Below are 26628 nucleotides of genomic sequence, written 5' to 3'. Positions count from 1 at the left end.
CAGTTGCGTACGTCTGTCTATCACCCTCAAACAGATGGCCTGGTTGAGCGGTTCAATAAAACCTTAAAACAGATGCTCCGGAAGGCGATAGACAAAGATGGGAAGAACTGGGATTACTTGTTACCCTATTTGCTGTTTGCCATTAGGGAAGTTCCCCAGTCTTCCACAGGATTCTCGCCTTTCGAGCTATTATATGCCCGTCGTCCCCGTGGACTGTTGGACGTCGCAAAAGAAACCTGGGAAGGGCAAGTCACTCCCTTTAAAACGGTAATAGACCATGTAACGCAAATGCAGGACCGGATTGCTGCTGTCATGCCCCTTGTTAGGGAACATATGTTACAGGCCCAGGGAGCCCAGAGGCAAAGTTATGATAGAGGCGCCAAGGTCCGTACGTTTGCACCCGGGGATAGGGTGTTGGTCCTAATCCCTACGGTGGATAGTAAATTTCTGGCAAAATGGCAGGGCCCCTTTGAGGTCATGGAACGAGTTGGAGAAGTGAACTATAAAGTGCACCAGCCTGGTAAGAGAAAACCAGAGCAGATTTATCATGTGAATCTGATAAAACCCTGGAAAGACCGCGCTGCCCTAACAGCGGATCTGCCCCGTCCGGTTTGCTCACCTACCATACCGGAGGTGCAGATTGCCGAGACTCTGTCTGAACGACAAAAATCTGAGGTTAAGCAGTTTTTGTTACAGAACCAACAGTTTTTCTCGGAAAAACCTGGCCAGACTAGGCTAGTGAAACATGAGATTGTCACAGAGCCTGGTGTCACAGTTCATGTGAAGCCATACCGGATTCCAGAAGCACGCCGTGAAGCCGTCTCCCGGGAGGTGAAGGCCATGTTGGACTTAGGAGTCATTGAAGAGTCGCACAGCGCCTGGTCCAGTCCAATCGTGTTGATACCTAAGCCGGATGGCTCTATACGGTTTTGCAATGACTTTCGGAAACTGAATGCGGTTTCTAAATTTGATGCCTACCCTATGCCCCGGGTCGATGAGTTGATCGATCGGCTAGGTAAAGCCCGATATATTACGACCCTGGATCTAACAAAGGGGTACTGGCAGATCCCTCTGGCCGAGGCGGCCAGAGAGAAGACGGCATTTGCTACACCGGAAGGGCTGTTCCAGTATATCTACATGCCGTTTGGACTTCACGGAGCCCCAGCAACATTCCAGAGACTGATGGATCGAGTCTTGAGGCCCCACAGGCAGTACGCTTCTGCCTACCTCGATGACATTGTAATTTACAGCATGGACTGGGGGACTCACCTCCAGAAAGTACAAGCGGTGATTGATGACCTGAGAGACGCAGGCTTAACGGCGAATCCCAAGAAATGTCACATCGGCCTTGAAGAAGCCCGATACTTGGGTTACGTGATTGGCAGAGGGGTGGTTAAACCCCAGTTCGACAAAATACAGGCAATTCAGCGCTGGCCGCAACCAGTGAACAAAAAACAAGTTCAAGCGTTCCTGGGGATTGCCGGCTATTATCGCCGGTTCATACCCAACTTTGCAGCCATGGCTACCCCCTTGACGGATCTTACCAAAGGGAGGGATTCCGTCATGGTAAAATGGACCTCAGCGGCCGAAGAGGCCTTCCACAGCCTGAAACGGGCTTTGTGCTCTCAGCCCGTACTAGTGACTCCTGATTTCAGCAGCGAGTTTGTGGTGCAAACTGATGCCTCTGATACTGGTATAGGAGCTGTCCTTTCCCAGGTGAAGGACGGAGTGGAACACCCGGTCCTCTACCTCAGCCGGAAATTAAATGTACATGAGCGGAGGTATGCCGTGGTTGAAAAAGAGTGCCTAGCCATCAAATGGGCTCTCGACTCCCTCAAGTATTACCTGGCAGGTAGGAAGTTTAAGCTGGTCACAGACCATGTCCCTCTCAAGTGGATGCACCTCCACAAGGACCGTAATAGTAGGGTAACTCGCTGGTTCCTTGCCCTGCAGGCCTACTCTTTCACAGTAGAGCATCGCCCAGGGGCGCAGATGGGAAACGCCGATGCCCTATCCCGAGTGCACTGTTTCGGGAGTGTCCTTGCTCGACCGGAGTGGTCTGAGCAGGAGGGGGGGATATGTAAGAGTCAGGTCGGTCTGGTAGTTGGGGGCAGGTATATCTCGCCTAGATACCTGTCCTATGTGTGTTAGGCTGCTCTGTGTCTTCAGCATACTCATGGGTTAATTAGTGCAGGTTCAAAAGATGACCAGCTGGAGGAATCAGGCGTCAGCCTGGGGCACACAGAATGCCTGTCTGTGTGAGACAATGTGAGTAAGAGCTGTGCTCATGACCTGTGTTATGTTTGCTGGGTGGGAGTAGCCCCCCCAGTTGTTAGATAGGAACGTGTTTGTTTAGTAAGTGCCGGACAGGCAAGGGTTTATTTTTATGATTTGTTTTCTGTATTTGCTTTCACTTTAATAAACCTGACCTGAGGTCAGTTTACCTGGAAACCTGCTGTCGCCTCAGAGTTTAATGCACAAACCACGTGACCTTTGACCCCAGCAAAGGCGATCCCGGAGTGTTTTGTTACACCACTTTGTGAGAATTTGAATCTCCCTTTTTTTCTGGGGAGACAGAACCAAAACTCAGGCCCAGTGTATAAAACAACACAATGTAAGTGGCAGAAAGTGGCTGGCTGATATACGACAAGCTAACAGGACTGTAGTATATCCACTTTGTGAGGATTTGAATCTCACTTTTTTTTTTGGAGACTGAACCAAAACTCAGGCCCAGTGTATAAAACAACACAATGTAAGTGGCAGAAAGTGGCTGGAAGATATATGAAAAAATGCAAGGACTGTAGTACAATTTCAATCTCCCTACAATGATCTCAGGACAAGTATGGCAGCAATAAAAAGGACTGCTGCACACAAAAGTGCACTGTGGACAAATAAACAAGATAACTGTGCTGAAAGGAGCAACAGGATTTTTGCTTTTAAAAAAGCAGTTGGTTTGCACAGCAGCGTGCAAACAGCAATGCAGCTATCAGGGAGCCTTATAAGGCAGCCTAATAAGCTACAGAGCTGATGCACAAAAATATAGCCTCCACTGTCCCTGCAAAACAAAGGTGGTGTTGTACAGTGGAAATCGCTACAGCACAAGCGGTTTGGGGGTTAATCTTCCCTCCCTAACTATATCCCTTCTTCTGATGAAGCTGCAGCAACCTCTCCCTATGCTAAGATCGGCAGAAGTAAGATGGCGGTCGGCGTGCTGACCCCTTTATAGCCCCTGTGATGCCGCAGAAAGCAAGCCAATCACTGTCATGCCCTTCTCTAAGATGGTGGGGACCGAGACCTATGTCATCACGCTTCCCACACTCTGCGTCCTCCTTCATTGGCTGAAAAATGGCGGTGAAAGCGTCATATGAAACGCAACTTTGGCGCGGAGATCACCGACCTCATGGCCGATCCCACACTAGGATCGGGTTGGGTTTCATGAAACCCGACTTTGCCGAAAGTCAGCAATTTTTGAATCTGTCCGATCCGTTTCGCTCAACCCTAGCGATCGGGAATTCCGATTTCCAATCCTCATTGAAGTGAATGGGGATAAAAAATCGGAATTCCTAACACACCTATTTTACATTGTGGTGTTTTCTAAATGACTAAAAACGCCAAAATAACATGTAGAATTGGTAATCGGAGGCAGCGGAGCCAGAGAAATCAAATAATAATGGGCACAAAACTGTTTTTAGTATGAATAGCGGTTATAATGGGGCACATTTGGTCTACGGGTCAAAATAATAACGTAATGCTTGGCAAACTCTTTGGAATTTACGTTTTCTTCATTCATTTCATTTTATTCTTCAATGGTTGGCACGGCTTTGTAGATACCATTATCACGCCTGTGGATCTCCCAGGCCGAGGTGCCTGCTTCGCTCTTTTTTCCGCTAAGATCAAGAGCAAAAACGGTTCTTAAATGATTGTCTGTCGCTTCCGCTGCAATCTATGTCTGAGATGCAGGGAGGCCATACACTGGAACCAGCGGGGAAAACCACAAAATTCACTATAGATGCTGATGACCCGATATCACACCAACATCTTTCTGACCCACGTCGCAAACGACAAGATGCTGGAAGGCTCTAGTCTACAGCTAATGCCCAGTCCCCACAGTCAATAAAAATGTTGAAAAGATCTAAAGCTGCGCACTACAATCCAAAATAGAGTGCGCTGTAGCAAGAGTCCCGCCTACATTTTTGTCTGCACATCATTCCGCAGCAGGAGCATTGATACCATGTTTGCTGTTCCTTGCCCTGGGTACAATAAATGGTACCGAGTTCTACCCACTATTAATTTTATTTTTATTTTTTTTACCTTTCATCCTTCTTTTTTAAATAGCTCGTTCTGATAGATTTTTTAAGAAAATGTGTTTATTGTTAAAAAAAATAATAATAATAATAATAATTTTGCTTGCCCTATTCCTCTGTTGTGTCGGAGTAGGTTTAAATATAAGAACTTTGCATGGTTTAGCGACATTTGAAAAATACTTCTTCCGGGAGGCCTGTCTCATGAGACTCTCACCGGGAGGGTCCGCGTTCAGCTTGCCCCGCAGCAGCAGGGAGTCTCCAGGGGTACCACGAGGAGGAATGGACTCACCCCATGCACTGTTTCGTCTTCTTCTGCTTAGACTTATTTTTTTCTCCTTCTGCATTTTATCATTCTGCTTATTCTTATTCTGCTTATTCTTTTTTTTCCTGGTCTTATGGTATCTGGTTCTTCTGGTTCTGGTGCTTTGGGTACTAGTGCTTCTGGTTCTTCCATTTCCTAAACCTTTGCTTCATCTTCTTCTTCCTCTGGTTCTTCTTCTTCCTCTGGTTCTTCTTCCTCTTGTTCCTTTTCTTCTTCTTCTGGTTGTTCTTCTTCCTCTGGTTCTTCTTCCTCTGGTTCCAGTTCTTCTTCTTCCTCTGGTTCTTCTTCCTCTGGTTCCGGTTCTTCTTCTTCCGGTTGTTCTTGATCTGGTTCTTCTTCTTCTAGTTCTTCTTGTTCTTCTTCTTTTGGTACTTGTATTTATAATTGTAATTTGTGAAGCATGTAGTTCAGGTGCACGGAGGAACAGCAAGAATTACCAGTATCTGAAAGCACATTCGTGGACCAGCTGATGTTAATGGAACCCGGATACACAGTAGAAGGAACCTGTGGCAAAGACATTATCAAGAACCAGCTGGTGGTGCTGGGACTCTGTTATTAAGCAGAAGGTATAAGTGCCATTGGCACTAGCGAGAACCATCTGGTGCTGCAGGAACTTTGTTATTAAGCAGAAGGTATAAGTGCCATTGCCACTAGCGAGAACCATCTGGTGCTGCTGGAACCCTGTTTCTTATCGAGAACCATCTGGCGGTTCTGGAACTCGTATTGCACTGCTGGGTTAACATGTGTTACAAACCCCCAAAATAAAGGGCAGCTTCTGTTACTGGAACCTGGAGCCACAGCAGGAGCCGCCTGGACTACCTGCACTCTGGAGACCCAGCTAACTCTACTGGGGCAGGGAGCAGAAGCAGATCAAGTTGTGCATCTTCCCGATTACCAGTCTATGTTACCGAAACCCGGAGCCAAGCTAGGAGGCAACTGTCCTGCCGGCACTCTTGAGAACCAGCTAACAGAGGAAACAGTGCAGGGCAACAGCGGGTGGTGCTGAGGCCCAGTGGTACAGGATTCATTGTAGGTGGACAGCAGAATTTGAATTTCCAGTAGCACAGCCAAAGACCAGCTTGCGTTGCTGAACCCCAACAACACAGCAGCGGGTGTTCACTGTGCTACGTGCACTTCCGAGCAACAGCTATCGCTACTGAGGCCCAGGCAGACAGGATTCATTGAAGGCAGACAGGATTCATTGAAGGTGGACAGGAGAATTTGAATTGCCAGTAGCACAGCCAAAGACCAGCTTGCATTGCTGAACCCTGACAACACGGCAGTGGGTGTTCACTGTGCTACTGACACTTCCGAGTAACAGCTGACGGTGCTGAAGCCCAGGTGGACTGGAGTATCTGATTTGCCAGTGGTGCAGCCAGAGTAAAGCTTGCGGTGCTGAACCCCGTAAGCAAAGCAGCGGTTGTTCACTGGGCGACTGACACTTCCGAGCAACAGCTGATGGTGCTGAAGCCCAGGTGGGCTGATCAATCTAGTGGTGCCAGAGGGCCAAGTGTGGACCTGGAGACTGTTGCCAGACATGTGCTTATTTAGTCTCATCTGGTGCAGGGCTTGCAAGGTCTGGCGAGATCCAGGCCTGGTTCATCTTTATAAAAGTTAGGCAGTCAATGTTATCAGTGGATAGGCGCGTGCGTTGGTCTGTTAGGACTCAACCAGCGGCACTAAAGACACGCTCTGATAACACACTGGCAGCGGGGCAGGCCAGCACCTCCAAGGCATACTGGCTAAGCTCTGGCCATAGACCAAGCTTGGAGAGCCAAAACCTAAAGGGGGCAGAACCATCCTGGGACACACTGACATGGCTGGACATGTAGTCTGCCACCATCTGAGGGTAATGCTGCATCCTGGGAATGGGATGGTGCATGACATGGTTGCGGGCACACAAAACTTTGCCACATTTTGGCAAGACTGAACTGGCCTTCTGCACAGGTGCTGCTCCTGCTCTGTGGACGGCTTCCTCCCTGTCCTGGAGGCAGGCACTGAGCTGCCATGTGAAACACTCGAAGTAGTCCTCTCAGGTGGAAATGAGGACATCATCAAATGTACCAGTGTGTCTTGAACTCTTGCATTTTACGATCCCGGTTCAACAGTGTTATCAAGGTTTGTAGGTTGTCCCGGTAGCGAGGATCCAGGAGGCTGGCCACCCAGTAATCATCAGTGTTGAGAATGCGAGCGATACGGCGGTCATGTCGAAGGCACTGCAGCATGAAATCACTCATGTGTTGCAGACTGCCGACTGGCCACGCCCCACTGTCCCTGCTTGAGGGGTGCTCTCTGACTCCTCTGCATCCCCCCGTCCTCGCTGTAAATGATGACTACCAGTGTGTGGTGTGCCATCCTCCTCTGGCCATACTACTTCCTCCTCCAATTCTTCCTCCTCTTCATCAAAAAGTGTGCCCTGTCTGGACCTTTGTGTGTTGCCGTGTTGCCTGGCTAACAACCCACCCGTAGAGCTGTGGGTAGACTGTTCCGATACAGAAGGCATTGTCAGCATTTGTTCCTCCTCCTCATCCAAAACTGCATCCCTGATCCCTAGCATAGTTTTTTCAAGAAGGCATATGAGGGGTACAGTGATGCTGACTATGGCATCATCCGCGCTCGACATGAGAGTGGAAACATGAAAGGGCCACAAAACACAGCAGATGTCCTACATGTAAGGCCACTTGGCACGTGTGAAGTGTGGCCTCGTTTGCGCCTGATGCAGCTGGAATTCCATTACTGCCTGCTGCTGCTCACACAACCTCTCCAGCATATGCAACGTGGAATTCCACCTAGTGCGGACGTCACATATGAGGCGGTGTTCTGGCAGGTTAAATCTTTGCTGCAGAGCTGCAATGCGCGCATTGTGTACGCTTAAACAGCACAAGTGAGTGCACTCGCCACGGAACTTGTGCAGAAGATCTTCAAGATCCGGATAGCTTTTAAGAAAACTCTGCACGACCAAATTTAACACATGTGCCAGACATGGGATGTGAGTCAGATTGGCTAGACCCAGAGCTGCCACCAGGTTTTGGCCATTATCACACACCACCATACCTGGGTGGAGGTTGAGCGTCCCAAACCACTGGTCGCTCTGCTGCTTGATGGCATTCCACAGCTGCTCTGCAGTGTGGCTTGTATCCCCCAAACTAATTAATTTCAACATGGCCTGTTGACGTTTGGCCACGGCAGTGCTCAACTTGGTCATGTCAGTGGATGGTTCACCAATCCTTGTGGATGTAGATGGTGCCAACTGCTGTGTGGAGGAATCTGAGGAAGTGAAGTAGGAGGAAGAGGCAATGCGAATGGACGAAAGCCCTGCAATCCTTGGCATTGGCAGGACCTGCGCAGTGCCACTATCCTCTTCTGTACCCGGCTCCACCACATTTACCCAATAGGCAGTGAGGGAAATGTAGCGTCCCTGACCATGCTTACTGGTCCATGCATCGGTGGAATGCTGATGGCGTTAAGTGGCGCATGCTTAATTTTTTTCTCCACGTGCTGTTGCAGGGCAGGGATGGCTTTTCAACTAAAATAGTGGCGGCTAGGAGCACAGTATTGTGGGACTGCCAATGCCATGAGGTTGCGAAAGGCGTCCGTGTCCACCAGCCTGAATGATAGCATTTCAAGGGCCAGCAGTTTTGAAATGCTAGCATTGAGGGCCTGTGCTCGGGGGTGGCTTGCCATGAATTTCCTTTTTCGAGCCTATAACTGTGGGATGGATGGCTGCAGGCTAGACTGGGACTGTGAGGATAACTGGGATTGTGAGGTTGGTGGCGGTGTGACAGTGACGATGGCTGTCTGTACACTACTGCAGGAGGACGTTCTCTCTATCTCCTGGGAGGAATAAGCTACAACGTTAGCAGAAGAGGTGGCACATGGAGCTGCAGGTTGGGCAAGATTTTTTATGTGACTTGTCCACTCCGCAACGTGCTTGTTCCTCAACTGCCTCAACATATTGGTGGTATTGAGGTTGTGGACGTTTTTCCCTCGCTTCAGAGATAGATGACACAGATTGCATCTGAATGTTGTAATGTCATCGGCAACCTGGTCAAAAAAGGCCCAGGCACCACATCTCTTTGGAGCACCCTTTGCACTAGTTTTTGCGTAGGTCCTGCTCCTTCCGGGTGCCGAAGTGGAGGCTACAGGCAACCAACTCTCGCCCCTCACTCTACTCCCTTTTTTGGCCCTTTGCTGCTGTACTCACCATGGAGACAACAAAAACTCTCACTGTCACCCTAATCCACTCCCGTCTGGACTACTGTAACGCTCTATTAATTGGCCTCCCCCTCACGCGACTTTCCCCTCTCCAGTCTATCCTTAATGCGGCAGCTAGGGTCGTCTATCTGGCTAATCGTTACTCAGATTCATCCGCTCTTCGCCAGTCGTTACACTGGCTGCCCATTCATTACAGGATACAATTCAAAGTACTTGTTCTCACCCACAAAGCTCTTCACAGTGCGGCACCCCCTTACATCTCCTCCCTCATTTCTGTCTATCGGCCTAGCCGACTACTACGCTCTGCAAACGACTTTCGACTAACCTCTGCACTAATCCGTACCTCCCACTCCCGACTCCAAGACTTCTCCCGTGCTGCGCCGATCCTCTGGAATGCTCTACCCCAAGATATTAGGACCATCCACAACTTGCATAGTTTTAGGCGCTTGCTCAAAACTCATTTGTTCAGAGCGGCCTATCACGTTCCCTAATCATTTTATGATTGTGTGTGTGTAGCCCATTCACTATCTCCATCTACCCCCCACTCCCTGAAGATGGCTGGACCATCATTGTAAATACATCATTGTAAATACACACCTGTACTTTGTATCTCCCCACCTCATTGTAGATTGTAAGCTCTCACGAGCAGGGTCGTCTTATTTTATCTTATTTGGCTTTATTACTGTATTGTTAACATTGTTACCTATGACTGTTGTGTTTGAAACTGTTAAACTGTAAAGCGCTGCGGAATATGTTGGCGCTATATAAATAAAGATTATTATTATTATTATTATTATTACTGTTGTGGGAATCTCTTCCTCTGAGCTGCTACCACCACTTTGCTGTCCCTCACACCATGATGGATCAAGGACCTCATCATCTGTTGGACCCTCTTCCAACACCTCAGATGATTGCTCCTCCCAGATCGTTTGTATACTGCAGGACGCACCAGCTAATGCCAACTGAGTTTCATCATCATCTGATGCGTACTGTGGTCAGCTTACTGTGTGCACAGGGCTACCCGCCTCTTCTTCTTCTGAGAGAAATAAAAGTTGGGCATCACTGCTTCAAAGCTCTTCTTCCTGTTGTCAAATACTGCCTGACTGGCCCACTGATCCACAGCCAACAGATTCTTCAAACAGAAGTAAAGATGGCTCCTGTACTGGTCCCTCTAACTGCCTGGGTAATTTGGCAGGTGGTGGTGAAGAAGCAGAGCGGTGCTCTACACTGATATGAGTGGAAGGATGAGGATGAGGAACAAATTGAAGTCGATGCCGCAGCTGCCATCCATCCAACAACGGTTTCCATTTGTTCCTCCCCCAGCAATGGGATACCATGACTTCCAACAAAGCTATGCATGAAGGACTGTTCCCGGGTATAGCTAGTGGCTGAGTCACTTGTGCCCGCAGCAGGCAAAGATTCTCCATGTCTTCTCCCTGCAACACCTCCGTGACCGCGGCCACGACCACATCCCTTACTCCCTGCCTTCCTCATCTCTCTAGACTTAGATGGGTGGAAGGGCAGAAGAGTTCTCCTATTTAGTGTGCCTAAACCTGTAAAGCTGCAGACAGGTGTAAAAAACACCAATTGGATCTAGTTTGGCATAAACTTCAATAGAAACTGTGTGGCCTAAGCGAATATGAACTGGTGTTGTGTGAACTGTATTTATCAAAATCTGAAAGTATCACAGAGTTTTTGTAGCTGTTGCACCGTGGGGGCGTAATCTACTGTCCAAAAGTGGAATCTACAAATATTCTGTGAATACTAGGTGAGAATGTGCAAGGCGGCACAATCCCACAACAAAAATACGATAGTGTGATTACACCTCGACTGCTGCACAGAGGTGTAAACCGACACTATATTGTGGTGATTCCAATTAGAGTGCAATCACACACAAAATGCAGGTGGTAGTATTAGGAATTTTTTGTAGCAGTTGTACCGTGGGGGCGTAATCTACGGTGCAAAAGTGGAAGCTACAAATATTCTGCTAATACTAGGTAAGAATATTTCCCAATTCTCACACCTCTCCCCTCCCCAGTTCTCAATAAGATGTATAGGATCACCCAACTAAATAACTTTTGTTCCCTCTATCTATCTATCCAATTCTCAATGGCTGCAGTCCGAACAAAATAAAAGATTGGTGGATGGTGTGCTGAAACAGCAAAAACAGCAAAAAGACAGGCGCTGCAATCTGCAGAGAATGCAGTAAGCAGACCAGTGTGTGCTGCACAGTGACGCTGCTGGCTCCACAGAACTCTGTGCAGGTCTTAAGAAAAAAAGCACAGGGTAGTGAAGCACAGTCAGTGAAGGTACCTAACTCTCCCTAACTGAATTCACAGTAGAGTGAACACAAAATGGCAGCGCCAGCCTTTTATAGTGCCTGATCACAGCCAATCACAGTCATGCCAGTAGTTAAAATGCCTACTAGCATTTCAGGATGTGCCCACACTTCACAGGCTCTTCATTGGGTGGTTCATGTGTCAATCACAAGCATTGTGCAAAAAACAAAATACGCAATTCCGATTTCCAATCACATTCAAAGATCGGAATCGGGATTCGGAATTCCGATCATAGTGAAAATCGGTATAATTCCGATTTTACATGATCGGTTTGAGCAATCCTAGTTGAGAACAATAAAACCTAAAAATGATCAATGTAAATCACAACTAATATCCCACGAAGGTCTGGAGTTCGAATGATGCTTAAAATCAAAGTAGAAAATGAAGTTATAGGCTGATCCAACATCAGTGGAAATGCCTCAAGACAAAGAAATGATGCTCAGTAGTGTGTGTGGTCTCCACGTGCCCGTATGACCTCCCTACAATGCCTGGGCATGCTCCTGATGAGTCTCCTGAGGGATTTCCTCCCAGACCTGGACTAAAGCATCCGCCAACTCCTGGACAGTCTGTGGTGCAACGTGACATTGGTGGATGGTGCGAGACATGATGCCCCAGATGTGTTCGATCGGATTCAGGTCTGGGGAACAGGCGGGCCAGTCCATAGCTTCAATGCCTTCATCTTCCAGGAACTTCTGACACACTCCAGCCACATGAGGTCTGGCATTGTCCTACATTAGGAGAAACCCAGGGCCAACCGCACCAGCATATGGTCTCACAAGGGGTCAGAGGATCTCATCTCGGTACCTAATGGCAGACAAGCTACCTCTGGAGAGCACATGGAGGGCTGTGCGGCCCTGCAAAGAAATGTCACCCCACACTATTACTGACCCACTGCCAAACCGGTCATGCTGAAGGATGTTGCAGGCAGCAGATCCCTCTCCACAGCATCTCCAGACTCTGTCACGTATGTCACATATGCTCAGTGTGAACCTGCTTTCATCTGTGAAAAGCACAGGGCACCAGTGGCGAATTTGCCAATCCTGGTGTTCTGTGGCAAATGCCAAGCATCCTGTATGGTGTTGAGCTGTGAGCACAACCCCCATCTGTGGATGTCGTGCACTCAGCTCATACTCATAGAGTCAGTTTCTAACCTTTTGTGCAGACGCATGCCCATTTGTGGCCTGCTGGAGGTCATTTTGCAGGGCTCTGGCAGTACCCCTCCTGTTCCTCCTTGCACAAAGGCAGAGGTAGTGGTCCTGCTGCTGGGTTGTTGCCCTCCTATGGCCTGTCCACATCTCCTGGTGTACTGGCCTGTCTTCTGGTAGTGCCTCCAGCCTCTGGACACTATGCTGACAGACACAGCAAACCTTCTTGCCCCAGCTCGCATTGATGTGCCATCCTGGATGAGCTGTACTACCTGAGCCATTTGTGTGGGTTTTAGAGTCCATCTCATGCTACCATGAGTGTGAAAACACAACCAACATTCAAAAGTGACCAAAACATCAGCCAGAAAGCATTGGTATGGAGATGTGGTCTGTGGTCCCCACCTGCAGAACCACTCCTTTATTGAGTGTGTCTTGATAATTGGCAAGAATTTCCATCTGTTGTCTATTCCATTTGCACAACAGCATGTGAAATTATTATCAAACAGTGTTGCTTCCTAAGTGGACAGTTTGATTTCACAGAAGTTTGATTTACTTGGAGTTATATTCTGTTGTTTAAGTGTTCCCTTTAGTTTTTTGAGCAGTGTATATATATATATATATATATATATATATATATATATATATATATATCAGTGAGACACACACATATATATATATATATATATATATATATCTTTATATTTCATACAGAGCTAGATAGCAGAATATCTGATAATTCAATGAGACATGAGACATGGTTTACATACAGTAAACCATTGCATGTCTGTTAGATTTTTTTATGTCCATCACTAATAATGTTATTAGTGTGTGTGTGTGTGTGTGTGTGTGTGTGTGTGTGTGTGTGTGCGTGTGTGTGTGTGTGTGTGTGTGTGTGTAAAATTTTGGAGCTGTAGGTGTTAAATTAAAGGATTAATTCACGGAAAAAAATGGTGTTGGCTCCTGCGAAATTTTCTCCGCCAGAGAGGGAAAGCCAGTGACCGAGGGCAGATATTAATAGCCTAGAGAGGGACCATGTTTATTGCCTCTCCCTGGCTAAAATCATCTGCCCCCAGCCACTCCAGAAAAGGCACATCTGTAAGATGCGCCTATTCTGGCACTTAGCCTCTCTCTTCCCATTGCCCTGTAGCAGTGGCATATGGGGTAATAAGGGGTTAATGTCACCTTGCTATTGTAAGGTGACTTTAAGCCTGGTTAATAATGGAGAGATGTCAATAAGACATCTATCCATTATTAATCCAATAGTATAAATGGGTTAAAAAAATTCACACACATTAAGAATAAAGTAATTTAATGAAATAATTAAACACACAAGCTTACCATCTTTATTACAATCTCAATCCAAGTGCGGCCCTCGTTCTTCTGTAAAAAATCCAAAATAAAAAAGCAACAATATCCAATACCTGTCCGCTGTACAGTCAAGTCCCAGGCTGCAATCCATCTCAAGTGGTTAAATAGTTTATAACCGGGAGCGGTGCAAATGCTACCGACCCGACTGTAAACCACGGCGTAATGAATGAAAAGCTGCCTGCACAGCCTCCCCGCTTGACCAGACATGAGCTCATTAGCGTGGGAAAGTTTCTGAACATTTTCCCATGCTGTCAGGTTCACCTCAGGTCAGGTGGGGCTGCTGTGCAGACTCAGTGACTACCGCTGACATCACTGAGCATGCGCAGATTCATCGCCATTATCAACCAAGCTTAATGTCACCTTACAATAGCAAGGTGACATTAATCCCTTACTACCCCATATGCCACCACTACAGGGCTATGGGAAGAGAGAGGCTAAGGGATGCACTTTTTCTGGGGTGGCTGGGGGCAGATGTATTTAGCCAGGGGGGGCAATAAACATGGTCCCTCTCTAGGCTATTAATATCTGCCCTCATTCACTGGCTTTCCCTCTCTGGCAGAGAAAATTGCATGGGAGCCCATGCCAGTTTTTTCCGTGAATTAATCCTTTAATGTAACACCTACAGCTCCAAAATTTTACACCCACACACTACTAATATTATTAGTGAGGGACATATAAAAATCTAACGGATATGGAATGGTTTACTGTATGTAAACCATGTTTCATATCCTGTCGGCTTCTGCAATGATTTTACAGAACCCGACAAATGAATAATCGGCTATTCTGCTACCTAACTCTCTATGAAATATAAATATATATATATATATATATATGTGTCAATGACATATATATACAGTATATACCTATACTATGTGTAGACATTTATTTTATCTATTCCATTTTAACCTGTCAGTGTGATTTTACATTACACCGCACTGAATTGCCGGCTTTTCTAAAGAACACCGGTGCGTATTTGTCACAAGTCACACTGATGGTCCATGTGGTGTTCGAGTTTTTCTCGCACCCATAGACTTTCATTGGCGAGTCTTGGCCGATATACGGTGCAAATTGCACTATACTGCGATTTCACTAGCACGAATAATACTGCCGAGAAAAAAACGGATGATTGGAGCTGCCCCATAAATTACCATTGGTCCGAGTGCTATGCGATTTTTTTATAGCATAGCATAGCACTAGTCCGTATTATACGGTAGTGTGCCTTAGGTTGAGATTTGGAAGGAGCAGAGATGATAGCAAGAATACTTTCAGGTTAAATTATATGTATGGGGTACATCTTCAGTGGCATCAGAAAATTCAAAGGATCTGCATAGGGCATCATCCCTGCTTTTTTCTCTGCAGGACTGTAATTGAGGAAAAAGTCAAATCAGGGGAGGAAGAAGGTAGAACATTGAGATTGGTGAGGATTCGGCATACAGCCTAACTGAAGATATTCCAGATTTTTGTATGGATGGTCACCGGCAACTTAGTTCCTTCAGTTAGCTGTCATCATTTTTCAAGGGCTAATTTTATTCCTAAGAGCTCATGGTCACTAATGGAATTATTCCATTATACTGGAGAATATTTATTTGAAAAAACACTACAGGGATGATTTCTATTAACAGAGGAATTTTGTGAGAAATTTATTCTGGAGGCAAGTGGAGGCATCCACTTCAAGGAAGACTGGTCTGTCGACATCAGGGTGGTATAGCAGAATGTGACCAGTGCCAAGAATTGCAGATAGGAATAATTTGTTCTCTAACTTAGCATAGAGGTGGTTTTGCTACAATCTCTTCAAAATGGAGCAAACACGAAGATGATGACTGTCTAAGGGTACCGTCACACAGTGCCATTTTGATCGCTACGACGGCACGATCCGTGACGTCGCAGCGATCGTATGATTATCGCTCCAGCGTCGTAGACTGCGGTCACACGTTGCAATCACGGCGCTGGAGCGATGCCGAAGTCCCCGGGTAACCAGGGTAAACATCGGGTTACTAAGCGCAGGGCCGCGCTTAGTAACCCGATGTTTACCCTGGTTACCAGCGTAAACGTAAAAAAAACAAACCGTACATACTCACATTCCGGTGTCTGTCCTCCGGCGTCTCAGCTTCTCTGCACTGTGTAAGCACAGCGGCCGGAAAGCACAGCGGTGACGTCAGACGTCACCGCTGTGCTCGCTTTCTGGCTGGCCGGCGCTCACAGTGCAGAGAAGCTGAGACGCCGGAGGACAGACACCGGAATGTGAGTATGTACTGTTTGTTTTTTTTACGTTTACGCTGGTAACCAGGGTAAACATCGGGTTACTAAGCGCGGCCCTGCGCTTAGTTACCCGATGTTTACCCTGGTTACAAGCGAACACATCGCTGGATCGCTGTCACACACAACGATCCAGCGATGTCAGCGGGAGATCCAGCGACGAAAGAAAGTTCCATACGATCTGCTACGACGTACGATTCTCAGCAGGATCCCTGATCGCTGCTGCGTGTCAGGCACTGCGATATCGTATGGATATCGCTGGAACGTCACGGATCGTACGGTCGTAGCGATCAAAGTGTGACTGTGTGACAGTACCCTAAGTCTGGAGAAGATTATGTTGTGCTTCAGATAAACTAGGATGTACTGGTTCAGGCCATCATGAAATATCTCATTCACAAAATGCTGCAACACATGTTGCATAATCCAAAAGGCATAACTAGATATTCATAGTAATCATCATGGGTATTGAATGCTAATGTATACATACACAATGCATCAGCACACTGCGATTAACGAATACATGAACTGCACAATTCTTGCAAACGTTAAAAATGTAAGGTCCTTATTTAGCGTTTTTTTATCAAAGAGTACAAAAGCCATCCACTAACGTCAAGATACACCTACACTGTGTTCCAAATTATTATGCAAATTGGATTTAAGTGTCATAAAGATTTAATTACTAATTTTTGGTATTGTGTCTCAGGGCTCAATGGATCACTGAAATCAATCTTAAACACATGTGATAATTAGTTTTCCAGGTGATTCTAATTAAAGGAAAACTACTTAAAAATTATGTTCCACATTATTAAGCAGGCCACAGGTTTCAAGCAATATGGGAAATAAAAAGGATCTCTCTGCTGCTGAAAAGCGTTAAATTGTGCAATGCCTTGGGAAAGGTATGAAAACATTAGATATTTCACGAAAACTTAAGAGTGATCATCATACTGTGAAGAGATTTGTGACTGAAACAGAGCACAGAGTTCATGCAGATAAAGCATAATGAGGAAGGTTACTGCAAGACAAATTCATTGGATTAAGAGAGCAGCTGCCAAAATACCATTACAAAAAAGCAAACAGTTATTTGAAGCTGCTGGTGCCTCTGGAGTCCCTCGAACCTCAAGGTGTAGGATTCTTCAAAGGCTTGCTGTGGTGCATAACCCTACTGTCACGATGTGACTGACCTGGTATGAAATGACCCAACCATGGGTCGATCACAAACAACACAACAAGCAAGGGAATACCGGGGACACAATTACAATGGCGGGCCCTGTCAGTAGGGAACAGGGGACTGGACACCTCCTGCACTCTGCTGAGGATGTGCCCTGATCTTGCAATCGTCTCTATGCGGGTTCTTTCACCCCGTCGCCGACCAGGATACCTTGTCCCTCACTTGCCCTGCTCTTATTGCTATGTAGCGAACTGGCAGGTGAGAGCACTGGTCCCACCGCTGCACTAATACAACAAGTGGTTAGGAAAGACAAACACCAAAAGGGACTGGGTAATAAGATCACCACACTTAGCTTTCTGCTGTAAAGCACTGCACAGCAAGAAAACGACACCAGGAAAACCGAACTCAGCTGTAGAACACTGCTCCCAGAAAGCTCCTTCTCCCTGCTAGGTTGCTGCAAAATGAACTAGCACCAACAGTCAGCTGATGCACCAGGTGACCTCTTAAAGCATGGTGGGAGTGGTCACCACCAACATCAGCTGACCTAGCAGCAATGCAATGTAATACACCAGCAGGCCACCAGGAAAACTGAATTAACCCCTAATGACCTGAAAGGAAAGAGGTTTTAAACTGAGAGAAACCAGATCTGCCACAAATCCAAAAATGGATCGTGACAGTACCCCCCTTTCAATGAGAGGCCTCTGGACCCTCAACATTGTACCTCACCAGTAAACAACCTACAGTGAGGACATCTTGATTCACCAGAATTCACCTCGGCAGACACCTGACCCTCAGGTTTAAGATGAACGCAGCATGATTTAGATGACAATGTAGGCTGCACAAATCTCCAGAGCACTGACCTGTGGAATAAGTTGTGTATGGGCATTACTGAGGGTAACTCCAGCTGGTAAGTCCCCGTCCTGATAATGGTCGATACCCGATATGGCCCGATTACCCTCGAACTCCAGATTCCAGTACTATACTTCCACCTGATATTTTTGGTGGACACCCATACGTATTCATTCACACACAGGTCAGGACCTGAATGTTTATTTTCAAGTATGCATCTGCCACAAGATGGTGAACTCATGGCGTCCCACTGTGTCACCAAACTCACACCCCCACTATGCACTGAGGGAACCACCACTCTCCTCTGACCCCTCCTCCTAAGAGGTCTCTGACACACTATAAGCATATAGTGAGGGTAGAGTCTTGCCCCTATGCCTTGGAAGCACCTCTACTGCCCCCACTGGAGAAGAAGGGGTAGGTTGTAGAAGGACGGCAGAGATCGTAGCTCCCGGGCAGCAGTTCTCACATGACTGACCCAAGCTGACTACTTCCCTGGACCGCCAGTCAATGACCGGGTGTTAGGGCTAGCGGAACGCACCAAGAAAGTATAGTTTTTATTGTTATTGATGCGTTCGCAGTCCGGGGTCCACCGTGCAGGAAAACCTGCTGCTAGCAAATGGCAGCACTATATGGCAGTATTGGCTAGCTCTGTTAACTCACAGAGCAGTCGTGAAAGCAAAGCTCTGCACCCTGTTAGACTTCACAGGAGCACAGGCTAACTGCCCAACAGAGAGCATTCAGTGGTCATGCATGCACACAAAACTCCTCGCCGGAGGTGCCAGCATTCTAGGGGCTTATTTCAGCCAGGTCCCTGAATACACACAAACACACAAACTCCTCGCCGGAGGTGCCAGCATTCTAGGGGCTTATTTCAGCCGGGTGCCTGAACACAATCTTACATGACCACACTGGCACAAAGCACATAACTTAGAAAGATACTAGCACATGGCCGTGCGGCCATGCGAGCCTTTTATAGCTGCAGCCAGAACAAGACCTTCCTAGAAGGACCAATGAGAAGCTGCCACAAAGCCTGAGCACCTTCAGGACCTTCCTGGAGGACCAATGGGCTTTGCTGCAGTATCCAAGCATGTGACCCTTGATCTCCAATGAGAGATTTTACCGTGGGCATGCTCAGAAGGAGAAAAGCAGGACTTAGTCCCAAAAGCGTCTGCTCGCCGCTGCCCAGCACTGACTTCAATGGCAGAAGCTGGAAAAGCAGCAGTAATCCTCCTCACAGAGTCAGATTGAGCGAGACGCTGGGACCGACGTCTCCGCTGAGCAGTCTCCACTGCAGCAGGAGAAGAATGGGAGACCGCAGCGGAGATGGCCTGAGATTCCCCCTGTGCAGAGGCGGGAACTCGACCCCTAACACCGGGTTGTGTTTTTTCAACCAAGGAAGTCCTAAGACCATGGGAGTTGGTATGCCCTCCAAAACGTAGCATGACATGGACTCTTCATGACAAGCCCCTACACGCAGATTTATATTGTCTACGACTTGGGTAATGATCCTCTGGTTGAGCAGGGCAGAGTCAATGGCCTGGATGCTTAGGGGTCTCGCTGGCATCCTACTCCTTAGGCCATGGGTCTGGACAAAATGAGCATCCACCAAATTGACTCCTGCTCCACTGTCCACTAGCACCAGAATGTTCTCAGTTACCCCACCAACAACAACCTCAGCAGGTAAGGTACACTGAGATGAGAAAATGGAGGAAATATACACACCCTGGTCACCTCCCTCCACACGACCAGGGGGACGCGGCTCTTTAGATGTTGCAGGTACTTTGGCACACGCTGGGCAGACATTGATAAAATGACCGGTCTGCCCACGGTAAAAACATGCCCCCACTTGATGGCGAACCACAGGCAACCCCATTTGGGAACCAACTCCTCCCACCTGCATGGGTTCGTCTGCCTGGTCAGATGTGTCCTGCTCCCTAGCAAGGACTACAGGGGGCACATCCCTCAAGCTTCTATCCACCTGGATGGCAAGGGACATGGCGGCCTCCAATAACCTGGGGGCGGCGTACTGCACCAGAGTATCTTGCAACCTAGGGGACAGACCCTGCACAAAATGGCTCCTAAGGGCAGGGTCATTCCACTATGTTTCAGTGGCCCACCTCCTGAACTCTGAACAGTACTCCTCAGCCGGCCCCCCTGCTTGATCTTACGGAGTCGGGATTGCGACAAGGAGACACCATCAGGATCACCATACACCAGCACCAGAGCCGCACAAAAATCATCCACTAACCGTAGAGATGGAGAACCGGTCGGTAGGGAGAAGGCCCAGGATTGGGGCTCACCCTTAAGAAGGGAAACGATGATTCCCACCCATTGTTCCTCACTCACTGATGAACAAGGGTAGAGCCTGAAGTATAGCTTGCAGGCCTTCTTAAAAACCAAAAATGTATCTCTCCCTCCAGAGAACCTGTCAGGGAGAGATATCTTGGGGTCTGGTTGAGCCTGTACCTGAGCTGAGGCCCAGAACCCCAACAACTGCTGCTGCAGCTGCTGCACCACCTCACCACGCAGATCCTTATGCTCAGTGGTGAGAGTCTGGAGCAGTTGGACAAAGGCCTGAGTTTGGGCCATGGCTCACCAGAAAAAATGTGTTAATGCCACGATGTGACTGACCCGGTATGAAACGACCCAACCGTAGGTCGGTCACAAACAACACAACAAACAAGGGGACTGTTGTGAATTCTGCTCTTGGGCTCCCTCCGGTGGTTATAAGTGGTAATGTTATGAGTTCTGCTCTTGGGCTCCCTCCGGTGGTTTTAAGTGGTACTGCTGCTCCTTTGGATTTCAGCAGTCATCAGGTGCTTCCACTTATTACCAATTCTGACTGGGCTATTTAGTCTGGCCAGATCCTTTGGTTAGTGCCAGTTGTTCATTGTTCCTGGGTGGATTCTCATCTCTTCCTGGATTCTCCTGCTTATCAGTTCAAATCATCAAAGATAAGTCCTGGCTGGGTTTTTGCAGTCCACATACTGTGGACTTTATTGTTCAGTGCATTTCTATGTTTTTCTTGTCCAGCTTTGTCAGTGTGGATTTATTCAGTCAAGCTGGAAGCTCTGGAGAAGCAGATTTTCCCTCCATGCCTTTAGTTAGGTGTGGAGAGTTTTGTATTATCTGTGGTGGATTTTTCTAGTGTTTTTTAATACTGACCGCATAGTACTTTGTCCTATTCTGTCTATTTAGCTAGATTGGCCTCCTTTGCTAAATTCTGTTTTCAGTCTGCGTATGTTTTTTCCCTCTTCTCTCACAGTCAATATATGTGGGGGGCTGTCTATCCTTTGGGGATTTTCTCTGAGGCAAGATAGTTTCCCGTTTCTATCTATAGGGGTAATTAGTTCTCTGGCTGTGTCGAGGTGTCTAGGGCTGGTAGGTACATCCCATGGCTACTGCTAGTTGCGGTGTTAAGTTCAGGGTCTGCGGTCAGTACAGGTACCACCTCCTCCAGAGCGCATCTGATGCTGCTCCTAAGCCACCAGATCATAACAGGGGACACAATTACAACGGTGGGCCTTGTCGGTAGAGAATGGGGGACTGGACACCTCCTGCACTCTGCTGAGGATGTGCCCTGATCTTGCTATTGTCCCCATATGGGTTCTTTCACCCTGTCACCGACCAGGATACCTTGTCCCTCACTTGCCCTGCTCTTATCCCTATGTAGGGAACTGGAAGGTGAGAGCACTGGTCCCACCGTTGCACTAATACAACAAGTGGTAAGGAAAGACAGACACCAAAAGGGACTGGGTAATAAGATCACCACACTTAGCTTTCTGCTGTAAAACACTGAACAGCAAGGAAACGACACCAGGAAAACCGAACTCAGCTGTAGAACACTGCTCCCCTAGAGCTCCTTCTCCCTGCTAGGTTGATGGAGAATGAACTAACACCAACAGTCAGCTGATGTACCAGGTGACCTCTTAAAGGATGGTGGGAGTGGTCACCACCAGCATCAGCTGACCTAGCAGCAATGCAATGTAATACACTAGCAGGCTACCAGGGGAAACTGCATTAAACCCTGATGACCTGAAAGGAAAGAGGTTTTAAACTGAGGTAAACCAGATCTGCCACAAATTCAAAAATGGATCGTGACACCTACTATTCGGCCACCCCTAAACAGTGTTCACAAGCAGAAATGGGTGCAGTGGGCCCAGACATACATGAAGAATAATTTTCAAGCAGTCTTATTTACTGATGAGTGTCGAGCAACCCTGTATGGGCTAGATGGATGGAGAAGTGGATGGTTGGTAGATGGCCACCATGTCCCAACAAGGCTGTGAGGTCAGCAAGGATGTGGAGGAGTCATGTTTTGGGCAGGAATCATGGGTAAACAGCTGGAAGGCCCTTTAAGGTTCCTGAAGGTGTGAAAATGACCTCTGCAAAGTAAATAGAGTTTCTGACTGACAACTTTCTTCCATGGTATAGAAAGCAGAAATGTGCCTTCAGGAGCAAAATCATCTTCATGCATGACAATGCACCATCTCATGCTGCAAAGAATACCTCTGAGTCATTGGCTGCTATGTGCATAAAAGGAGATAAACTCATGGTGTGGCCACCATCTTCCCATGACCTTAACCCTATAGAGAACCTTTAGAGTATCATCAAGCAAAAGATCTATGAGGGTGGGAAGCAGTTCACATCAAAACAGCAGCTCTGGGAGGCTATGAGGCTATTCTGACTTCATGCAAAGAAATACAAGCAGAAACTCTCCAAAAACTCACAAGTTCAATGGATGAAAGAATTGTGAATGTGATATCAAAGAAGGGGTCCTATGTTAACATGTAACTTGGCCTGTTAGGATGTTTTGGAGTTAAATAGCTTTTTGTTCAGTGATTGTGACCTCCTAATGCTGCAAATTCCACAAATGAGCATTTTCAGTTCTTTAAAACATATCAAATGTTCCGAAATTCTACTGTGCCTAATAATTTGGAACAGCGCATTTTGAGTTTTTATTCATTTTGGAGATCATACTGTTATCATTGGGAGGTTTCTTCAATAAAATTTGATATATACTCTAACAGGTGATGACTTTTATTAGACTGACTGTCAATTGCGACAACCATTTAGGAAAATCCGAGAAAAATGTAATTTGCATAATAATTTGGAACATGGTGTAAATATGGATGGTCCCTATCACTAAAGTCCTATTTCTCCATGTGCCAAACCAGACCTGATCTGAAAGGGAACGTGAAAGGAAGCAAGGCATACATTAGGGGAAAAAAAGTATTTAGTCAGCCACTAATTGTGCAAGTTCTCCCACTTAAAAGATGAGAGAGGCCTGTAATTGACATCATAGGTAGACCACAACTATGGGAGTCAAAATGAGAAAACAAATCCAGAAAATCACCTTGTCTTATTTTGCAAGATTTATTTTGCAAATTATGGTGGAAAATAAGTATTTGGTCACCTAAAACATGCAAGATTTCTGGCTCTCACAGACCTTTAACTTCTTCTTTAAGAGACTCCTCTGTCCTCCACTCATTACCTGTAGTAATTGCACCTATTTAAACTTATCAGTATAAAAGATACCTGTCCACAACATCAAACAGTCACACGCAAAACTCTACTATGGTGAAGAACAAAGAGCTGTTGAAGGACACCAGAAACAAAATTGTATCCCTGCATCAGGCTGGGAAGACTGAATCTGCAATAGGCACGCAGCTTGGTGTGATGAATAGTGTTGAGCATTCCGATACCGCAAGTATCGGGTATCGGCCTCATTGAGGAGTTTAGGGCCTGCGATGACGTCGCGGCCTGTGATTGGTCGCGTGAGCGGTCACATGAGCGGCACGCGACCAATCACAAGCCACGACGTCATCGAACTGCTCATTCTTAGGAACGGAGGCTGCCGGTTACAATCGGTAAGGTCCAGGGGCCACCGGACGGGTGAGTATATCCATATTTTTTATTTTAATTATTTATTTTTTACATGAATATGGATCCCAGGGCCTGAAGGAGAGTTTCCTCTCCTTCAGACCCTGGGAACCATCCAGGATACCTTCTGATACTTGAGTCCCATTGACTTGTATTGGTATCGGGTATCGGTATCGGCGATATCCGATATTTTTCGGGTATCGGCCGATACTATCTGATACCGATACTTTCAAGTATCGGAAGGTATCGCTCAACACTAGTGATGAAATCAACTGTGGGAGCAATAATAAGATAATGGAAGACATACAAGACCACTGATAATCTCCCTTGATCTGGGGCTCCAATGCAAGATCTCACCCAGTAAGGTCAAAATGATCACAAGAACGGTGAGCAAAAATCCCACAACCACACAGGGGGACCGAGAAAAATGTCGTTTGCATAATAATTTGGAACATGGTGTAGATGTCAGTGACACGCAAATATATGTGCATATATTAGATAGATAGATAGATAGATAGATAGATAGATAGATAGATAGATAGAAGAAAAGCTGGTAATTCATCTGCCGTGTTCTGTAAAATCACTGCAGGAGCCGACAGGATAGAAGAAATGGATTACATACAGTAAATACAAATAGAATAGGTAGATATACAGATGTCAGTGACAAATACAATTAGTACAATGTGCAGCTTACTGTACATGTATTTAATTAAACAAAGATTATTTTTCGGAATAAAATGGCATCGGCTTCCAAGCAATTTTTGTAACCAGCAGAGGGAAAGCCGATGGCTGGGTGCAGATGTTTATAGCCTGGGAAAGGGGAAATACCCATGGAGCTTCCTAGGCTATTAATATCAGCTCACAGCTGTATAATTAACCTTTACTGGCTATTTAAATGGGGTACCCTAAAAAAATGACGTAGGGTCCCCTATAATTAATAATCATCAAAAGCTATGCAGACAGCTGTGTACTGATATTAATAGCCTAGGAAGGGGCCATGGATATTGCCCCCCAGGCTAAAAATATCAGCTCTCAGCCATTCCCAGAAAAGGCGCATCTTTAAGATGCGCCAATTCTGGCACTTAGCCTCGCTCTTCCCACTTGCCCTGTAGCGGTGGCAAGTGGGGTGATAGTTGGGGGTTGATGTCACCTTTGTATTGTCAGGTGGCATCAAACCCAGAGGTTAGTAATGGAGAGGCGTCAATAAGACACCCCCATTGCTAACCCTATAGTCACATTGTAAGAGAATACAGACACCCAGAAAAAAGTCCTTTAATTGAAAGAATGACACAGACTCCTTTATTATTCTTAATTAAACCATACTTACAGCCTCGCCTTTTCCCCTGATACCCTCGTCATGAGCAAAAGTTGTAAAAAAGCAAACAACGGTATTCCTCACCTTTCCGCAGAGATGCTTTTAATCCATTTGTACCACGATGGGTCCAGCTCTGCTTTTCTGGGACAGCTGAGAGCTGATGTTTTTTAACCTGGGGGCAGTATCCATGGTCCCCTCCTAGGCTATTAACCCTCCGTCAGGGGCAACTGATCTGACAGGCGCAGCTCACTTAGTTTCATTTCTCTATTTTCAATGGTTTGTCTGGGAAACACCCTCCTCCCAGTACCTTCCTAACTTTAAAGGCTGTGTGAAACCTGAGAAGCCTCTTGTGCTGCTGAGCTGCAGGAGATCAGATATCAGTGTTTTGTCTTCTCAGGCTCATTGCCCCTGAATGCGTCACACCTTTGACGGTTAGAATTTGCTGTTTTTATTCATCCCAAATGTTTTATAGCTTGTTTCATGAATAGCTAGTGCTATATTTGTGGATTAGTCGTAGAAGGTTTTGTTAGAAATAAGAGTGTGCTTCTCAGGCACATTGCGCCCTAACACATATTGCTTCAGCTTTTCTTCTGAAATGGCGAGGAGAATATTTGACTTGTCCAATGCCCTTCATGTTGAGCAAGTGTACAAAATACTGCTTGATGATGAGACAGACCCCTTACAGCTAGAAGATTTAGGGGAAGAAAGTGACATTGATTCAGAAGATGATGTGGAAGAATGTCCAGATGTGTCTTATACAGATCAAGATGGAGAGAGCGAGGAGGATGCTGAAGACATAGAAACATATTACATTTCTGGTTACTAAACATTTTTTTTCCCACCTGATTATGTGTATTCTCATTTATTACATTCCTGTTAAGGTAACTGATCACTTTTAGAGCATTGAAATTTAAAAAAATGGAAAATATAGCCAATTTTGTAGCCTGTGCCGGACAGGCGCAATGCCCCTAAACTCGTTATGAAACATATTGCCCCTGACGGAGGGTTAATATCAGCCCACAGCTGTCAGCATAGCCTTTGCTGGTTATTAATTATAGGGGGGCCCTACATAATTTTTTTATGGTCCCTCGTTTTAATAGCCAGTAAAGGCTAATTATACAGCTGTGAGCTGATATTAATAGCCTGGGCAGCTCCATGGGTTTTAACCCTTTCTCAGATCATAAACATCAGCCCCCAGCCATCGGCTTTCCCTCTGTTGGTTATGAAAATTGCAAGGAAACCCACGGCTCCTGCAGTGATTTTACAGAACACGGCAGATGAATTACTGGCTTTTCTATGTATGTGTGTCACTGACATTTATATATCTACTAGCTGTACTACCCGGCTTCGCCCGGGTTAATGACTGCTGTTAGCAAAATAGAATGTGTTAACAAAAATTTATTCTGTACACATAAACCACAAAACAAATAGATAGAAATGTAATTATTAAAAGGCAAAAACTAA

Source organism: Ranitomeya variabilis, chromosome 3, assembly GCF_051348905.1.
Source record: "Ranitomeya variabilis isolate aRanVar5 chromosome 3, aRanVar5.hap1, whole genome shotgun sequence".
In the NCBI taxonomy this organism is placed as follows: Eukaryota; Metazoa; Chordata; class Amphibia; order Anura; family Dendrobatidae; genus Ranitomeya; species Ranitomeya variabilis.
The sequence above is the reverse complement of the archived record's forward strand: the minus strand, read 5'-3'. Positions refer to the sequence as shown.